Source organism: Ursus americanus, chromosome 4 (genome assembly GCF_024610735.1).
Source record: "Ursus americanus isolate L20-20 chromosome 4, mUrsAme1.1.p, whole genome shotgun sequence".
Lineage (NCBI taxonomy): Eukaryota > Metazoa > Chordata > Mammalia > Carnivora > Ursidae > Ursus > Ursus americanus.
Genome location: NC_142130.1, coordinates 41879377 through 41900649, shown reverse-complemented (window position 1 = coordinate 41900649; position 21273 = coordinate 41879377). Strand labels below are relative to the sequence as shown.

The window sequence follows — 21273 nt, the reverse complement described above, 5'->3', positions numbered from 1 at the left end:
CACACACTCTCACCTGCAAACTTCACTCCAGCTACATTGAAGAGTCTGCACACCAATGAACCTGTCACACACTCTGTTTTGTTTATGTTTTGTTTTGTTTTTGGTCTTTTTTCTTTTTTTTTTTTTTTAATTTCCAAGCTTTTGAACAAGCTATTTCTTCTTCCTATAGTACCATTAACACTTCCTCCTCTGGCTAATTTCGACTTACCTTTTCAGTGCCATTTTGCCCATCATGTCCTATAGGAAGATTTTCCTGGCTTGGGTTAGGTGCCCATCCTATATGCCTCTATACCTCTCTGTAGTAATTTGCTTCAATAGCAATTACTGTACAGTATTGAAAATATCTGATGACCTACCAGTCTCTCCCTCTATACCACATGTTCTCTGAGGACAGGGAGCATTTGGTGATTACTTTTATACCTCTAGCATTTGGACAAATAGGAAGTAATGACTAAATATGGTAAATATCAGGATACGAGGCAAACTGTTTACTCAACATTATTTCTCAGAAGAGAGGTTCCATATTATGAAACACATTCCCAATTACTTTATTTTAAACAACAAACTACTATTTGGGAAAGAGATATTAGCTAGAAATGACTTCAATCGGTTTTAGTTTTGGATGGTCTTACAGGTCACTCTGATAGAATAGTTAAAAAATGAAGACAGGGGCGCCTGGGTGGCACAGCGGTTAAGCGTCTGCCTTCGGCTCAGGGCGTGATCCCAGCGTTATGGGATGGAGCCCCACATCAGGCTCCTCTGCTATGAGCCTGCTTCTTCCTCTCCCACTCCCCCTGCTTGTGTTCCCTCTCTCGCTGGCTGTCTCTATCTCTGTCAAATAAATAAATAAAATCTTTAAAAAAAAATGAAGACAAAAAAATTAATGCATGTTTAGTGTTTCTTCCTGGCAATTTAATTCACAAATGTATTAGATGTCAATGTAAATAAGACTTTCAAACATCACTTAGAAAAGCAAAGAATTATATTGTTACCTCATAGAGGTCATGATATGAACTTGAGGGACAGTGTTAAAAAGAATCCCCTAGGGTTATGCAAATGTCATTTGTGTCTTATGATAACATTTTAAGTGATAGCATCACATCTGGATTTAAAATATGCTATAACTAAATTAAACTTAAGTAAAACTAAAGATAGACAAGAAAATTTTGAAAAAGATGCTAATTTTAAAAATGTGAAGAATGTGAATATAACTTCTATAAAATTAGAAAAGAAAAAATAATATTGATATAATTTATGTGACACTATTTTTAATTATACATATGTTACTAAATTAGCATGGTAGTCAAGTAAACATTTATTTATTGCATCGAAAGTTCCCCCCCAAAGTTTTCTTTTTCCATGATAAAAAAGGGAATCCACTGACTTACAATCAGATATCTTACTTGGGGGTATCTATGGAATTTGACAACTATATGATTAAATAAGTGAGTGAATGAACTAAGTTCTCTTCCATCCTCTCTTTGAAATCAAAATTTGTATTACATTATCAAACAAGTTATGCAAAGACAATTTATAATACACTTTACAAATTAAGATAACTTGGGAATATGTGCATTTACATGATCGATCCTCTACATCTCACAATCATTTCACTTTCTATAATCCCTGCCATAAAGATTCAAGCACATACCATCCCACAAATATAGGCTAATTAGCATATAAATTTAGGGAACTTTTTAACAAAATTTTTATGTATGGATGCTAGTTCTGATTAAAGGCTATGATTAATACATCAACTAATATGGACATATGCCTAGAATATTACTATGTAGTTTTATCTACAGAAAAGAGTAACAATAAAAGGATGGTAATAAAATGACAGTTACTACAAAATTCAATTAGAACAACAAAAAGCTAAAGTCAATCCAAAACCATAGGAAGATAAATATTTTGTTCACATTTTCATACATTATCTGCTTATTTACTGGATGAAAGAGGTTTTTATGTTCTTTATAGATTTTGGATTGTAACCCTTTATCACATTTGTCATTTGCAAATATCTTCTCCCATTCCATAGGCTGCCTTTTAGTTTTGATTGTTTCCCTTGCTTCTGGAAGCATGTGTAGTGAGAAGTTGCTACCGCAAGCGGGGGGGAGGAGTCAGAGGAGGAGACAAACCATGAGAGACTATGGACTCCAGGAAACAAACTGAGGGTTTCAGAGGGAAGGGGGATGGAGGGATGGGTTAGCCCGGTGATGGTATTAAGGAGGGAACGTATTGCAATGAGCACTGGGTGTTATATGCAAACAATGAAGTATGGAACACTACATCAAAAACTAATGAAGTACTATATGGTGACTAACATAATATTTAAAAAAAGAAGAAGAAGGAGAAGGATAGGAAGAAGAAGAAGAAGAAGAAGAAGAAGAAGAAGAAGAAGAAGAAGAAGAAGAAGAAGAAGAAGAAGAAGAAGAAGCTACAGCCATTGTCAAAGAGGTTGCTGTCTGTGTTCTCTGCTAGGATTTTGATGGTTCCCTATCTCACATTTAGATTTTTCATCCATTTTGAAGTTATTTGTGTGTATGACGTAAGAAAGTGGTCCAGTTTTCCCAACACTATTTGTTGAAGAGACTTTTTTCCACTGGATATTCTTCCCTGCTTTGTCGAAGATTAGTTGACCATGTAGCTGTAGGGTCCATTTCTGGGTTTTCTATTCTGTTCCATTGATCTATGTGTCTGTTTTGTGCCAGTACCCATACTGTATTAATCACTAAAGCTTTGTCATATAGTTGAAGTCTGGAATTGTGATGCCTCCAGCTTTTCCTTTCTTTTTCAAGATTGCTTTGGCTATTCAGGGTCTTTTGTGGTTCTACACAAAATTTAGGATTGTTTGTTCTAGCTCTGTGAAAAATGCTGGTGGTATTTTGATAAGGATTACTTAAATGTGTCGATTGCTTTGGTTAATAGAGACATTTTAACAATATTTGTTCTTCCAACCCATGAGCAAGGAATGTTTTTGCATTTCTTTGTGTCATAAGTGTTCTATAGTTTTCAGAGCACAGATCTTTTACCGGTTTGGTTAGGTTTATTCCTAGCTCTCTTATGGTTTTTGGTGCAATTGTAAATGGGATTGATTTCTTGATTTATCCTTCCGCTCCTTCGTTATTGGTGTATAGAAATGCCACAGATTTCTGTTTGTTGATTTTGTATCCTGCTACTTGACTGAATTCATGTATCAGTTCTAGCAAATTTTTGTGGAGTCTTTGGATTTTCTACAGAGGATCACGTCATCTGCAAATAGTGAAAGTTTGACCTCTTCCTTGTCAATCTGGATGACTTTTATTTCTTTTTGTTGTCTGATTGCTGGGGCTAGGACTTCCAGTACTATGTTAAATAAGTGGTGAGAATGGACATCCCTGTCTTGTCCCTGAACATAGAGAAAAAGCTCTCAGTTTTTCCCCACTGAGGACTGTATTAGCTGTGGGTCTTTCATATTTGGCCTTTATAATGTTGTTATGTTCTGTCTATCCATACTTTGTTGAGGGTTTTTATCAAGAATGGATTCTGTACTTTGTCAAATGCTTTTCTGTATCTGTTGGAAGGATCATATGGTACTTATCCTTTCTTTTATTAATGTGGTATATCACATTGATTGATTTGCAAATATTGAACCACCCTTGCAACCCAGGAATAAATCTCACTTGATCGTGGTAAATGATTCTTTTAATGTACTGTTGGATCTGATTTGCTAATATTTGTTGAGAATTTTTGCATCCATGTTCATCAGGGATACTGGTCTGTAATTATCCTTTTTAATGGAGTCTTTGTCTAGTTTTGGAATCGAGGTAATTCTGGCCTTGTAGAATGAGTTTGGTAGTTTTCTTTCCACTTCTATTTTTTGGAACAGTTTGAGAAGAACAGGTGTTAAATCTTCTTTAAATGTTTGGTAGAATTCCCCTGTGAAGCCATATGGCCCTGGACTTTTGTTCGTTGGGAGATTTTTGATTACTGATTCGATTTCTTTGCTGTCTATTCATCTGTTCAAGTATTCTATTTCTTCCTGTTTCAGTTTTGGTAGTTTATATGTTTCTAGGAATTTATCCATTTTTTTCCAGATTGCCCAATTTGTTGGCATATAATTTTTTCATAATATTCTGTATAATTGTTTGTATTTCTGTGGTGTTGGTGGTGATCTCTCCTATCCCATTCATGATTTTATTTGTTTGGATCCTTTCTCTATTTGATAAGTCTGGCTAGGGGCTTATTAATTTTATTAATTTTTCAAAGAACTAGCTCCTTGTTTCATTGATCTGTCCTACTGTGGGGTTTTTTGTTTGTTTCTATATCATTTATTTCTGCCCTAATCTTTATTATTTCCCTTCTTCTGCTGGCTTTAGGCTTCATTTGTTGTTCTTTTTCTAGCTCCTTTTGGTATAAAGTTAGGTTGTGTATTTGAAATTTTTCTTGCTTCTTGAAGTAGGCCTATATTGCTATATACTTCCCTCTTATGACCACTTTTGCTGCATCCCAAAAGTTTTGGGCCATCATGTTTTCATTTTCACTTGGTTCCATGTTTTTTTTTAATTTCTTCTTTAATTTCCTGGTTGACCATTCATTTTTAGTAGGATATAAATTTTTTCTTGTGGTTGACTTCAAGTTTCATAGCATTGTGGTCAGAAAATATGCATGGTATGAGCTGAATCTTTTTGTACTTGTTGAGGCCTAATTTTTGACCTAGTGTGTGATCTATTCTGGAGAATATCTCAGGTGCACTCGAAAAGAATGTGTATCCTGCTGCTTTATGATGAAATGTTCTGAATATATCTGTTAAGTCCATCTGGTTCAGTGTGTCATTCAAAGTCATTGTTTCCTTGCTGATTTTCTGCTTAGATGATCTGTCCATTGATATAAGTAGGGTATTAAAGTCCCCTACTATTATTGTATTATTATCAATGATTTCCTCTCTGTTTATTATTGTTTTATATATTTGGGTGCTCCCAAGTTGGGAGAATAAATTTAACTCTTCTTGTTTGACAGACCCCTTTATTATGATATAGTGTCCTTCTTCATCTCTTATTACAGTCTTTGGTTTAAAATCTAGTTTGTCTGATACAAGTATTGTTACTCTGGCTTTCTTCGGATGTCTATTACCATGATAAATGGTTCTCCATCCCTTGCTTTCAATCTGCAGGTGTCTTTAGGTCTAAAATGAGTCTCTTGGAGGCAGCACATAGATAGGTCTTGTTTTTCTATCCATTTTGACACCTATGTCTTTTGATTGGAGCAGTTAGTCCATTTACATTCAGAGTGATTATTGATAGATATGAATTTAGTGTCATTTTATTACTTGTTTTGTCATTGTTTCTGGAGATTGTCTCTGTTCCTTTTTAGGCTTTGTCACTTTTGGTCTTTCTTTCCCACTCAAAGGAGTCTTCAATATTTCTTGCAGGGCTGATTTAGTGGTCACAAACTCCTTTAGGTTTTTGTTTGTCTGGGAAACTTTTTATCTCTCCTTCTATTCTGAATGATAACCTTGCTGGATAGAGCATTCTTGGCTGCATAGTTTTCCCATTCAGTACATTGAATATATCATGCCACTCTTCTTGCCTGCCAAGTGTCTGTGGCTAGATCTGTTGCTAACCTTATTTGTCTCCCCTTGTTAAGTTAGGGACTTTTCTGTCTTGTGGCTTTTAGAATTTTTTATCTCTATATTTTGCAAATTTAATTACAATATGTCTTGGAGTTGGCCTGCTTTTGTTGATTTTGATGGGAGTTCTCTGTGCCTCCTGGATTTGGATGTCTGTTTCCTTCCCAAGATTAAGGAAGTTTTCAGCTATAATTTGCTCAAATAAACCTTCTGCCCCTTTTTCTTTCTTTCTTTCTTCTTCTTCTTCTTCTTCTTCTTCTTCTTCTTCTTCTTCTTCTTCTTCTTCTTCTTCCTCTTCTTCGGGGACTCTTATGATATGAATATTACTATGCTACATGGAGTCACTGAGTTCCCCAAGTCTACATTCCAATATTTTTCCTTCCTTCTTCTTTTCAGCTTCATTATTTTCCATAATTTTATCTTCTATATCACTTATTCATTCTGTCATTAAATCCAGTTTGTTTCGAATCTCAGCTATTGCGATTTTCATTTCGGCTTGACTAGTGTTTAGACTCTTTATCTCTGTGGTAAGGGATTCCCTGGTGTCTTCTATGCTTTTCTCAAGCCCACCTAGTATCCTTATGATTGTTGCTTTAAATTCTGGATCAGGCATATTACTTACATCTGTTTCAATTAGATCCCTGGCCATGACCTTTTCCTGTTCTTTCTTTTGGGATGAATTCCTCTGTCTTGGCATTTTGTCTAAGTTTCTGTCTTCTTCTGTGTTTTAGGAAAGCCCATTAAATTTACTGCTCCTGAGACTAATGGCTTTATGAAGAAAGTCATATACTGTTCAGGGCCTGGTGCTTTAGGAGGTGTCTCTGGAGTATGTTGTGTGCATTCTGCTGCTGTGTTTTAGCTGCTTTTTTCCTCAGGTCGGTTCTCTGCAGTTTCCTTTGCCTGCAGTGGCAGTTTGGACCTTGGCCAGAGTGTGGTGAGTTTTAACTAGGTGTGCTCTGGTCTGCTGTTAAAAGAGATCTGATGCCATTTTCAGTAGAGCTGAAGGCTTGCAGAACTCTATGGTCAGTAGGCATGGTACCCACAGAGGAAGGGGGGGGGTGTTTGTGTTGGTCTTCTGGGGAGGGGCCCAGTGCTCTAGTTCTCAGGCACACTTATGCAAGAAAAGCAGTGCCAGCAGAGTGCAGGGTGGCCAGGCTTGGTGTTAGCAATTTAGACTTGCCACTGTTGGTGCTGTGCTGCTTACTGAAGTTAGTTTATGCTAAGGGGCAGGGGAGGGAATTGGAGTCTGCCGACTCTTTTGTCCCCAGAGAGGTAATGCCACCTCTCCCAGGTGCACTCCAAGAAAGGGGAACCTTCTCTCCCAGTACATCCCAGGGGATCCTCAGATCGTGCCACCTGCCCCCAGGTGATCTGCCCTCCTCCATAGGAGCACGGCAGTGCCCTTAGGGCTCGAAAACAGCCATGCCATGGACCTCCAAAACTTCAGTCTTTGAGCCCCGATGGTTGTCAAAACTCTCGAAAATCAGCCTCTCTCATTTTCCCAGTCAATAGCTTTGGAAAGGTGTTTTTCTTGTGCAATTCCCCGCATGCTCCTCTCTCTCTCTCCCACTCTCTCTCTTTCTCATGCATGCCTCTCTGCAACAAGGGGTCCCTCCTCTCTTCAGCACTTGCAATCTGTTTCTCCCCCAAACCATGCCTCCACAACTCCTACCTTCTATGATGTGGCCTCTTCTCTCCCTCTAGTTGTGCAGTTTGTTCTGCACAAAATCAATCCTCAAATTGATTTCTTGGGTATTCAGAATGATTTGGTATTTACCCAGCTGTATTTGAGGGACAAGAAAAGCCTAGGGTCCCCCTAGTATTCTACCATCTCAGCCCTTCCCACCTTTCTCTATGCTTTTCATTTCTAAATTAATTCTGTTCTGTATAAACAATATATTTTATTTCAATCATTTAAAATTTATCGAGACTTGCTTTAAGGCCCAGCATATGATCATCTTGGTGAATGTTCCATGTGTACTTCAAAAGAATGTGTATTTTGCTACTGCAGGATGTAAGATTCTATAAATGGAGATTAAATCAAATTGGTTGATTCTGTTATTTAAGTCTTTTACATCTTTACTGTTTTCTTCTATATTTACTCTATCAATTACTGAGAAGTGTGTTTAAATCTCCAAGTATAATTATCCATTTTTTCTCTCATTTTCATTAGTTTTTGTTTCCCTTATTTTGAAGCTGTTATTAGATGCATACATTTTTAGGATATGCATGTCCTCTTTATCTATGGCAATATTCTTTGTCCTGAACTGTACTTTTTTCTGTTATTAATATAGCTACTCCAGCTTTCTTATGATTAATGTTTGTTTGGTATATTTTTTCCCATCCTTTCATTTTTAATCTATCTCTATTTTTCTATGTACTATAGTAATCTTATAAACAGCATATGGTTGGCTATTTTTTTTCTAGTCTATCTCTATCTTTTAATTGAAATGTTTAAAGCATTCAATGATATTTAATTGACATGGATGAACTGATTAATTCACTTCAGAATTTTGCCAGAGATAAAGTTAACTCCGTAGATTACAGAATTCATCTTTATTTTACCTTTAAGATTTTACACATTTGCTTATATCTGGTATTTTATACATTGCAACTCTCCAAATGTGATCATGTCTAGAAGCCATGAATTTCAGTGGAAAAAGCATAGCCTTTGGAGAAAAATGCCCCAGGTTTGGATTTCAGGTGCTCTGATGGATAGCTATGAGTTAAAAAAATGTATTTAAATTCAGCTAACATCTATAAATGGAAATAATAGTGTCTTCTTGGGTATAGTGAATAATAAATGAGAGTTAATAAAAAGGTATGACCTAGTGTCTGCTCTTCAAAGTAGTAGTGGCTACTTCTCAGGATCACTATAAGGATGTAGTGAAAATATATGTTGACAACACTGAAAAAAACATTATATAAATGTGCGGGGTGCTTTTTTTTTTTTTCCAAAAATTATGGTTAGTATTATCATTCTGGAATAGAATTTGCCAAACCCTCTGGACTTTGATTTTAAATTTGCCAAAATAACCCCTTAGCAATTAATTCAATCATTAATTTCCATTTCCTTCTTCCAATTTGAAGATTTTTTCCTCTTAGCAGAAAAAATATAAACAAAGTAAATGTTCATCAGTTCTTCCTTCTCTGTATCACCTCTTAAAATTATGCCATATTCTTCCAGATAATGGCTCTATTTAGTATGAGGTGACTTTTCATATCCCTTATAAAATTTATGATTCTAAAAGAATAAATTAGAGTGTTATTGGATATACAGGAAAAAAGCTGAAAAAATGGAACAGATTTTCACAAATAGCAGAAAATGTTTAATTAGGATAACCTAAAAGATCAATAATTAAGTATAATGAACACTAAAAGATAATTATTTATGATGGAAATATTTCAGTTTACTTGTATCTGAGTATCTACTGAACTTTTTTTAGGCTATAAACAGCCCCTTCTACCAATCACTACATAAAAACTAAATAATATGCACTCTATGCCACAAAAAAGAGATTATATCTATATCTATATCTATATCTATCTATCTTCCCATCTCTATTAATTGACCAGAAAGTACTTTCTGACCCTGAACTTAGACTGACCATAATACAGAAGTTGTCATTAAGTGTTCAGTTCACACACATAGACTCCAAACTGGTCCAACAACTTCTATTATGCCAGTTACCAGCATTGCCAGCCCCTTTGCCCTTCACTGCCTGGAGAATGTCCATCAGAAACAGGGAAGCAGAGCAAGCTGCCACAATGCACCATTGATGTTTGAGCAAGGCTGCCCAAGCAGCTGCAACAACAGGGCAACTCTTCAAAGTGTCAGCATTGAAACTTAGAATTCTTCCTCCCATACAACCATCAATGCAAACCTTTATAAGCTACAATCAATTATAAAATAAATCTTTGAGACAAATCATGTTCTTTCTTCATTACTTCTCTCTTCCTCCTCCTCTCAACACCAAATGTCCTTGGTTTAAAAAAAAAAAATCAAGGAGAAATTCCCTTTTTCTACCTCGGTCTCTGTTTCTGCCTCTCTTATGTTCTAAAAATTCTTTCAAGGAGGTTTAAGAATGTCTGCTAAACCCTTTTGTTTACAAGACATGTTCTGGGGGTTTTTGTTTGTTTATTGTTGGGTTTTGTTGTTGAAGCTTTTTATTTAAAAACTTCAAAAGGCACTTGATATTTTGAGCACACTCATATTGGATTTTTGGCAAAGCATTTTTTTATTATTGAAAGATAATCTAAATTTTGAACTGCATGCACTGAATCACATAACCTCCATATTTTTGTAAACCACAGCAAAAGTGGTTTTACATTAGCTATAGATGAATAGGTAATGAGTCAGTGAACAGTTAAATGCATTCCATGAGAATGCATGAACTAGCCATGTGAAGTTTTGATAGGAAAAAATCTTAAGTATTTAGACTACTTGGAATGAGGGGACACTATTCTTTGCTAAACAGATAAACTATATTTAATTTGCCCTATACGACTATATCTACCAAACTTCAAATGGAAGTTTACCCATGGTGTTTCTATTTCTCCATACCCCTTAGTAACACTAACTGTCTTTTATTTGGAACGTATACTTCAGGTCTGAGAATTGTAGCAACAACTTTAAGATTTCTCACCATAACTTTCACCATGCAAACAGTATGTGTACCTTGCTTGTAGGGATAAGAGGAAACCCCTCCGAATAATATTCTCAAGAAACAGAATGGCCAAATGTTAGCAATGGCAAGGTATAAACTATTTAGTTCCTCCAGATAACTAAAATATTTATACTTCATCAAGAGTTACTCTTCTATATGAAGAAAATCAAAACTCAAAATACTTCTAATCTAAATTTTAAAATTATAATTTCTCATTGTTTCCAAAGTAGTACATCCAAATAGTTTACTATATAGTACCACAAGATTTAAAAAGAAAAATGGCAGCCCATATCCCAACCTTTGAGATTCCCCGTCAAAATTATTTCTAGTGTTAATCTCTTTATCTCTAAATAATATAATTATATTCTTAATTTTTATTTGTATGTTATAGACAATCTATTACTTTCCTATCACAAAAGATAAAGACTTAGCTCTCTTATAAACCCACTTTCCTTCCTTTCATCCTCCCAATATTCAGCCAGCTAGTACATTTTTAATACATTTCCTTCCTTAAGTAACAATGTATCCTTCCTACAGTTAATACTGCCACTTTCACCCCATTCCAAGCCTCTACAACGTGTCTGAATATATTTCACATCCTTCAGATGAAGCATCCTGTCAATTCTAATTCTTCCTTCTGAACATATCCATTTCTGAAGTTTTTCATCTTCCTGCCCAACTAAGGGGACTGGTTACTCTTTAGACCAATGCACGGCTTTGTCAATTCTTGACCTTTCTCACCTCATTATCATCATCTATTTCCTGAATCCTCTGTCTTCCTCTTTCCTTCTCAGTTTCTCCTCATTTGGATGTAGCACATCCTCCAAAAGATTCCTGAGAAAGCAATAATGGAAGGTAAAATTTGAGGATCAGTTGTCTAAAAATGTCTTTTTCCTGCTCTCACACCTAATTAATAGTTTGACTAGATATAGAATTACAAGTTAAAAGTGATTTTCCCTCAGAATTTTAAAGCCACATCTGCCAGCTTTGAATGTAGCTATAAAAAAAAAAAAAAAAAAGTCAGATACTAGTCTCATTCTTAAGCCAAGGTGTAAGGTCTATATTTTCTAACTATAAGCTTCTACTATGTATATATTGCTGATAGTCTAAAATCTTCCAGTTATAGACCTTGATATAGATCTGCTTTACATTTTTTATGGGCACCCAGCAAACTCTCTCAAACTAGAAACTAATGTCCTTCAATTCTGAAAGTTTTTATAATATAATTTTATGACCATTCCTTCCTTATAATCTTCTTTGCTCTCTCCTATTTTCTGGAACTATTAATCAGATTTGGGGCTTGTTATATTATTTGTCTGATTTTATGTTTTCTCTCCATTTTCCATTTATTTCATTTTTTTGCTCTATTTTCAGGAAAATTTCAATCCTTTTATTAAAGTTATTTCATCAGTATTATAAGAATGTTTATTCTCTAATTATTCTTTTTTTTTATCATCCTGTCATGTTTCATGGAAGTACTATCTTTCCTATCTCTCTGAGTACATTAATTATAATTTATTTTTACTTCAGCTATTGTCTTTCAATTCTTGAGCCAGTTCTGGAGCATGAACTGACTTGTTTTCTCCTTGGCATAACACTCTCCAAGCATCTTAGCTTTCTCAGTTCTACTAATTCTTCCATCCCCTTTATATATTCCAAAAATTCTATCTCTTTCCTGTGTTGCTTCCTCTTCCTTATGCTTAATACATTTCTTTTAGTCCTTTATTTTTTAGTCTACTATTTATAATTTTAGTTCCTTACTAGGAGGAAACAAGGAAAAATGTGTTCAATCACCAGGTGTCACTGGAAGTCGTTTGTTAAAGTTTCCAAAGATGGTAATCCTATAGGTGTAGTTATGCTATTCACAGGGTCATAAAATCATAGGATTTTTACTGATAAAAGGTTTTCAGAGATCATCTGATTCAACCCTCTATTAGAGGTGAGAAAATGGAAACTCAAAAAAGTTAAGTAGTTTGTACAAGGTTATTTAACTAGCAATTCATATGGCTAATACTTGAACTTGCCTTCATTTCCATCCTGACTCCTCACATAAAGAACTCCTTAAAGTAGCTGCTCCCTGAGGACTCCCAGACACATCGTAAGGTTAAAACATTTAACCAAAACCATAAGCTTCTGGGTAGCAGAAATGGGGAAAGCTGTCATTAAGGAAAATCTGGCAAACAATGATTATAAGAATAAAGACCAGATTCTAAACTTTCTATTTTCCATTAGAATTCCCTAATTAATACTCTCCCATGAAATTCACTCTCCTTAGCCTGCTTCAGCATGGCAGACTTATCACAATTTTTACTCTTTCAGGTCACCGGTTCACACCACAGTTTCTCAAAGTAAAGTAAATTTATGTTGGAAGTTCAACTAAATTATATCCTTCCTTATCTCCCGCCCTCACCTTCTCCCTGACCTCAGAATGGCCAGCAACCTGTGTCTCCTAAAATAATCCTTTCCTCCATGAACAGCACTACTCAGGTCCTCAAACAAAAATCTTAAGAGTCACCCTAAACTTCTCTTTTTCCTTAATGGCACCCAACTCCCATCTAGGCAGTCCCCAAATTCCACCTTCTAAAAATCAATGCCACTTACTAAAAATCTCTAGAATCCATCCTTCTTGATGTTCCTCACAGCTTCATAGCTACTGTTTCAGTTGAGGCCCACACTGTACTTCATCCTGATTACTGTTAATTGTCTGGTCTCACAGACTCTAGTCCCTTCACTTTACGTGAAATGTTTTTGTTTTTGTTTGTTTGTTTGTTTGTTTTTCTCAACAGAACTAAGTTTTCATTTCCTCACTTAAAACCCTTTAGTGGATCCTACCTCATTTCTAGCTCCTTAGCATGGCATATATATGATGAAGACATTTCACAGTAGGCACCTGCATGTCTTTCCACCTTCACCTCCTATGGCTCCTAATCTTGCATTTTATAGAACTAGAAACCAGGCGGAAGCCAAAAGACTTCTGTTGGGTTTTCTATTCACACTGGATTTTCACTACTAAATGTCAATTTTCCTTTCCCATCTCCTCTCCCAAATAAAGAAGGAATCAGATGAAAGGAAAGAGGGTGATATGATTAAAAATCAGTATTAAATCTATAAAAAGTTTTTGATAAAGTTGCTTACCATAATATTTTATATTTATATTTATAATATTTTACTGTATCTTTTAGGGATTATAATCTGTTTAAAGGTATTAGCATTACATTAAATTCAGTATACAGAACACTAAAATACAAATTAAAAATCTGATCATAAGAACAATATTTAGACCCCTTGCATGTAAAATAGTTAAGGGACCAACATATTATTACAGTAAAGGCCAAATCTAAGAATGTTTTATATAAAAGCCACTAGACTATATATTTTAGTAGGCAGGGATGATGTCTTAATCATCTTTGCTTTCCCTACTGTGCCACATACAATCCCCAACATAATAGGTACCCAGTGAAAGAATGAATGAATGAATGCATGAATGAATGATTAAATAAAATTATAGATAACATCAGGCCGACAAACTCAGGTAGCAATAGCTTATCTGCAATTTGATAACCCAAATAATTCAAAGGAACTTAATATCTGATCAACTTGGTCAAATGTTATAAATATGTATTTTTTAGAAGTATGTATATATATCCAGCAGATCTTTACAAGAAACATCAATCTGATCTTTATTTGAACATCTGTTCAATCATTCAATAGATAACAAAGCAAAATTTCAATATAACAAAAAAAATACTATTTGAAAAACAAGTGAAAGAACAATGTTCTCATTGCTAATATTCTTACTTTAGATTGTCCTCTCTACATCTCTACAATACGGAGAGATAAGAACTTAGCTAGAACTTTGATCAAGTTACTGCCTTTCATATTTCATACCATTTGCAAGGATATCCAAACTTCCTTCTAAACCAAATAGAAATAGCACCACTGTATATGTACATAAGCCTAATTTTACATTTCTTCTACCATATCAACTTCATGATCCATGATATTCTGACCACTATTATTCACTAATGTCAACTTGCTTACCTACCTCAATTTTAGTGTCACAGGAAATCACTGCTAATGAGGTATTAATCCATCACCTGGGGTTTAGTAAAGCATCCCAAGTCAGTTACAGAAATACCTTAATCCACAACCTAAAATTTAAACTATCAAGGGGCTGGTCCCCAGGGAGATGAGTGAAGAACAGTGCACTCTGAACATATCCAAACTGAGGCTGAATCTTTTCTCTGCCTAGGAAGGTGCCTGGCAAGGGGTTCTGAATATCATTTTGACAGACAGGAATTTCATATGAAGAAAGAAATTCTTTTGAATTCTACCTCCTTAATAATATCTTGTATAACAGGAGGGTATAATGGGTAGATCCTCACTGCATAGAAGCCTGAATACCTAGCTTATTCTTCTATTTTCTGGGATACTGCCTAGTTTTTATAAATTCTACTACTGTCTTCATGTAAAATAACTCTATGGAAATAGTATAGCTAAAGAAAAAAAGTGGGTGAAATTTAAATCAACAAACTAAGGAATAAAAGTGTAGGTTAGAAAGAGGGATACAAGTTAACAAATGACTATACACAGAAAAGCAAGAAATATATATATGAATACACACCTGAGGGCAAAAGGCTGGGGACAGCTGAAATTGGAAGGACATATAATAATTGAAATGAAGGCACAGGAAAGACAGAGTAGAGGAGAAATTTGAATACTATTCATGGGTAAAAAAATGTATGTTGTATGAGCTGAGGTAATCCCAATGTTAGGTTGAGCCATGAAGTAGAAAAACAATATTTATTTTTCTACTTCCACTGCACCCTTGCAATGGGCTACAATATGAAAAGCAAATAGACCTAATTCCATAATAGCCATTGAAAGTGACCAACAGTGCTATTTGTACTATTTTAAAACACAAAAGGGTACTTAATAACTTTAGATTATACCACTTAAAATTTTTTCAACTTTGGAAAATGTCTTAAATTCCACGTTGCTTCCACTGTTAATACATAAATCATTAACGGAAGATGAATTATATAACTTAATTTGAATAACAATAATAATAATAATAAATGGTTGATAATGTATTCACTCTAATGGCACTGGAATCACTATAACATCCAAACCAAGGGGGAAACCATCAGCGGTGTTGGTGTTGTCTCTGACCCTGAAGTACGAGCAAAGTACAAGCTTCTTTCCTATAAGGAGCACATTCTTAGGTAGAAAAACAGGATGTGAAATGATATGAAAATGTGTGTGCCGACAGTCAGAAAGAAAGCAGGTAAAAGCTTAATTCTCCTCTAAAAAGCAATTTCTAAATGTGGATTCAATAATGAAAACCTATAACCTACCAGTTAGCAGAAGCATTTAGGAATTGCGGGCATCGAGTGGAGTGCAACTGTTGCAGTCAGTATTTGACTACCACACAACTACTCGAGTTTAACTAATAGGTTTTTGTGTCACTCTTTTTTTCTTTTTTTCCTTTTCCTCTGTTTGCTATTTACAATTGTGAGAGGACTGCAATCATGAAGTTTAGCGTTCATTTCAGTGAAATGAAATGGGCTAGATCTAGGCTCCACAGGGGGAGGAGGTACTGTGTACGCATTCCACACCACTCCACCAATACACGATAAACTCTCCATTTGATGGTCTTCAGCTGAGACTACACCTAGCCCTTTCACCATAGTTTCAGATCTTAGCATCTCCTGAGAACAGATAGATATAGTCTAATTTCCTCTTCCCATAAATCCTGAAAAAAAGGATGCAATGGAAGTAGGAAATGAATAGTTTTGCTGATAACCCAAACAGAATTATTATGTCTTGCTACTAAAATACTCCAATCACTGGCAGGAGTGATCCAGAAATTATGTGTTTAATATAAATATACATGACCTACAGGAGACAATCTCAGATGATGATGATGAAGATAGACAACTTTTTTAGTACTTGTGACCGACATTGTTCTGGGTGTTATGCATGTACTATTCATTTAATCCGCACACACACCAAAAAATCCTTGTTAGGTAAAATTATTTTTATCTTCATTTTACATAGGACACTGAGACATAGAAAGAAGTCAGTTAAAGCAATTTTAACATATTTAGTTTTTTTAAAGGTAAAACATAAAACTTTACACCTGTAAAGTTCAAACCTTTCGATGAAGGATCAAGGGCTGTCACTGACTCCTGGTCTGCTAAGTCACATTATTCTTCTTGCTTAAACTGTACCACATCATATCATCTATTTAAAGTCAGTGAGAGTTTAAAGGTTTGGGATTACTTAAAGTCAGTGAGAGATTAAAGGGACTTGCAAAGCAAATTCAGTGCAAGATCCTTCCAGATTTTTTACCTTTGTCCCCTACCCCCAACCTGGGCAATCTTACACAGTTACTTACACACCTATTCAGATTGTAATCTGTTTTAGTGATTCAACTTTAAAAAGTCTTTCCAAAGCATCTAACTTAGGTTTCATAAAATCAACAACACTTTATACTTGTTTTACTATTTCATCAGTTTGCATAATTAAATTACAACTGCACATTCAACAGGCATAAAAAATTTGGAAACAAACACAAATGACTCTAGGTAAGCATACCAGCAAGTAAACAAGATAAACAAAATACATCATTTTTCAGAGAGTATCCTATTCGCTTGAAGCAGGATTGGCTAAGATGGCTTCTATTATATTCATATCTTTCCTAACTGCAAACAATACTATTTAATAGGTATATGGGTATATTAGGTTTCTGGCAGAATGGATTTACAATTGAAAAATACATTTAAATCTGATAGAGGGGTTCACAATAACACCAAAATTCTATACTAGAAAGGTAACACATTCCTTCTTATCTTTCTTAATTAGAAATCCTAGGAGACTCCTTCACTGATAAAACTAGGGTGACAAATTGTATCCCAAATTCAATTAAGTACAAGGAAGCCCCTTCCCAAAGCATGAACATACACACTTACACACACAAAAACTTTTAAATAATCAATGAAGAAATTTAGGTTTAAGAAAGAAACTTTCTCCCTACTAGAGGAAAAATTCTGAATTTAAAGTTCAGGTTCAGCCAGTTACCACTTACTTAAATGATGTGGGTTAAGTCATTTCACCTCCCTGAGCTGCAGTACCTCTATCTGCAAAAGGAGATCCACCACCACACATCTATGGTCAGAATTATATAAAATAAAATATATGAAAACATTCTGCAGACTATCAATCATCACATACATATAAATTACTACTACTTGAAATCCTAGTTTGTATTTTGGACACAGAACTTCAGAGTCAGGGGAGGTCATTTCACAAATGACGAGGCTGAGAGCCAAAAACCTAAATTACTTTCCTACTTACAGTGGCATGGATGACAGAGCAGAAATAGAGAATTCTTGATTAACCAGGAAAAGAATATCACAGTCATGGGAGTGGGATCAATTGGAGATTCAAGGAAACCAAAGTGCCCAGAATGAACTAATGCTGCAGTGTAGACTGTGAACAGAGATAAATATTTAAAGGCTGAGCAGTTTCATACAATAAGTCCTGGCAGTGACTTTGGTGAAGATATTAGGAAAGAGACAGATTAACAGCAACAACAAAAGTTGAACTCTACCAAATACATTATTATTTCATTTTATATAACAAAATTTTGATGGCTTGTCAAACTAAAGAAAACAGGGAATTTAGGATAATTCTCTTATTTATGTTAGTCCTTTCTACTGGTCAGAATAATTAACCATAGGTTAGGAAGTTAAGACAACAGTAGGATGGACGTCAGTGAAGTTCAAGTACTTTAATTGGACTGCTCCGGGTACAGTTTGTTTCCCTTTTTCTCTGGCCATTAATCCAGCAGAGGAAAGTGATCTAACACAGCACCATGGCACGAAGGGATGGACCCTAGAGCCTGTCTCTCTATGATGACTGTTCTTGTGCATCCAGACTGCCTATTGAAACTAACAATGCCTGCTGCTGCTGCTGAAGAGGATCATCCAAACTCTGAAAATGAAACACATCACACAAAGGGATGAAAGAATTCTTATTCCACAGGGCTTAGCTTGCAGCTGGTCATGCATGCCAGAGGGATGTGCCATGAGGATGAGAAAGAAGCTTCCAAAGAGAATGGCTGGGGCAGCCAGTTGAACATTTTGAAATACTTAGGGAACTATTCTTTTGAAACTTAGGCAAATAACTAGACTTTTTAATAGCTGAACTTCAGAGTCAGGATTTTTTAATCTCTGCAATTCACTTAGGTGTGAATATTCTTGCAAGCAAAAGAAACTTAGTTTTCTAATTGCTTATACATTTGGGGGGTTCCCCACTCATTGTAAGAGATCATACTACATATTGTTTTCCCTCTCTGGGCTATAGCTCCATGTTACTTTGGAGTTTAACACTGCAGGAATAGGTGTTGGGTTTTTCTGCAAGTGATGCAAGTATACTGAATAATATGCTTGTTATACAAAATAGCACAGTGGTTAAGACCATGGACATTGAGGTCATATCAGTGGTGACGATGATGCAGCACTCATTACACGGTATCAGGTCCCATGGGCTCTAACAGAGTAACTTTACCCACAAAAGGTATTGCAAATAGAGTTAAAAGTTTTAAGAAAACTTCCCTGTGGCCACCATTGCTCCTGGCCTCTCAACTGGCCTTAGCAAGGCATAATACTGTTTTTCAGGTGCCCTGGCCATCACTGTCTAACAGAGTGCCAAAAGCAATAACTATGCTTTGGAAGTTTCGACAAGCCACCGTGAAGCATTAGCCTTCTCATTCTCTGATAAATTTACACTGTTAAAAACACAAACATCTGCCCTTCCTTCTTGGCCCTTTTCCACTCCTGTTCCAAAAAGCTCATCTTCCTCTGTTTATTGGATAAAAGTGAGAAACGCCTTTCATCAGACATAGCAGTACACAAACCAGACTTCATGATCCATTTTCACCTATTATACCACTAATTCCAAATAATTCCACTATAACTAGATGTGTAGCCTTATGAAAGTTACTCAATCTAATTTAGCCTTTGATTCTTCATTGATAAAATGTAAATAATATCTGCCTTATGAGATTTTTTGTGAAGAATAAGATAATATTTACCTCATAGTTCAGTTACCAGCACAAAGGGTGATGTAATAAATAATAGTCATTGTCTGTGCCATTCTCTATAACAGGAGTAAGAAATAGTTCACATCAGAAACTGAAATGAGAAATGGAATCTAATATTAAAAATATTCCCCTACCTTTTCAGGATGCTATTGTTGATTTGAACAGTGTGTCATTTTTTCCTAGGTTAGATCATCCTTCTTAAGAAGCATTACTTCCTAGGAGGATTATGCCAAAGTGAATAGAACTCATTGGAAGAACGATTTCACATATTCAACCCATTAGTTCTAACTAATGTCCACATATTCAACCCATTAGTTCTAACTAATGTCCTTCAGACCACTGTTAACATGTTCTTGTTACAACTGTCTTAACTTTTCAAAAAACTACTATTATACTGTATACATAAATGTTGGCACTGGGAGGTTTCCATAATTGTTTTAATGTTTCTTGTTCTCCCCCACTTCTACCACTGCTTCCACTCTCTCATTAGCTCTTCTAACTTCTCTCAAAAAGAGAAGACATTTGGATGAGAAGTGGTATTAAAAAATCAAGGTTAAAATATTTTTGAGAAAAATTAATTCCCACTCTAAGTCATTCTACAGGTATTATCCCACTCAACTGCATAAAATGAACTTTTAGCCCTGAGTTCATCACCAACAACATATTCTAAAGACGAGAAGAAGCAATCTTTCAGAAAAAGAAAACTAACAGGAAAGATATTTCATTCCAAAGAAAAGGGATCATGGGTGCCTGGGTGGCTCAGTCAGTTAAGCATCTGCCTTTGGCTCAGGTCATGATGCCAGGGTCCTGGGATCAAGTCCTGCATCAGGTTCCCTGCTCCACAGGGAGTCTGCTTCTCCCTCTGCCCCTCCCCCCACTTGTTCTCTCACTCTCTCTCTCAAATAAATAAAATCCTTTTTAAAAAAGGGATTATAATGAGGAAAATGTATATAGAGACAATGATATTTATAGTATAACAGAAAATTAGCCCTACATAAGAAAATAAAATCCATAATCCATTTTTCCCTTAAGAATTATAAAATATCTTAAATTCAGGCTCTAGTCTAGTAAAAAACTAAAACAGAATTTACATAAACCCTTACCATTAATTACATTATGTCTTTACACTGTGAAATTTTGTTCACAAATTTTTACACTAAAATCCTTTAACTAGGTGCCAAAGAAGACAAAATAACCTAGTATTTCATTTTAAAGGAATTGATCAACAATTTGTGAAAACAAGTCATCATTCTCCTCACCATTCCTTTTAGCAGCACCCATCCGAACAATCCCCAGATCCTGCCAATACTCTTTCTCTTCCCACTGTTATTGCTTAAAATCCTAAGTAATCTAATTACTTTCAACCTCTAACGTTTTCATCCATCTTTATCCTTCTAGAGTTATCTTATATTAAAACAACAACAACAACAACAACAACAACATAAAGGCTCAAGGAATTTACCTCACAAATCCTGAGTGATTTAGTACTGAATAAAATCTGAATTCTAGTGTTGTATTCAAAGTATTTCACAGTATGGCACAAAACTACAAATCGTAGTAATTAAATTGAAAGTAAAAGATACCCATTAACTGCCTGCTATGTGCCAGACTCCGAAGAGTAGTGGGTTGGTAGCAGAGATAAAGATGAACCAGATTTAGTGCCTGTGCTCAAAGAGCCAGCACAAATGAAGATACAGACAAGCTAGCTAAAAATTGTAATGCAGTGTATTAAGTACAGAACAAGGTAACCAGCTACTGGGTGCTAATACAATTAGACGATAGGTTCCAAACTCAAAGAGGAGAAAAGTGAAAATAATATGTTGGTCATCTGCTTCTCAAAATGATAAAGTAACAGAAACAGGACTTAGTCTCCTGCCTCAAACTACTAA

At 35.4% G+C, this 21273-nt stretch overlaps 1 protein-coding gene across 28 annotated transcripts in view; it reads right to left on the bottom strand.

The window, feature by feature from the left end:
• ZBTB20 (zinc finger and BTB domain containing 20) overlaps positions 1-21273 on the bottom strand; it is a 771855-nt gene that overhangs the window by 680835 nt on the left and 69747 nt on the right. For 20 of the 28 annotated variants that reach the window (XM_087861260.1, XM_087861259.1, XM_087861245.1 and 17 more), the window contains one exon: positions 11017-11109. The exons of the other annotated variants lie outside the window; for them this stretch is intronic. The gene's annotated coding sequence lies outside the window, so the exon portion shown is untranslated. The remainder of the gene's footprint in view (positions 1-11016; positions 11110-21273) is intronic. 28 annotated transcript variants of the gene reach the window in all.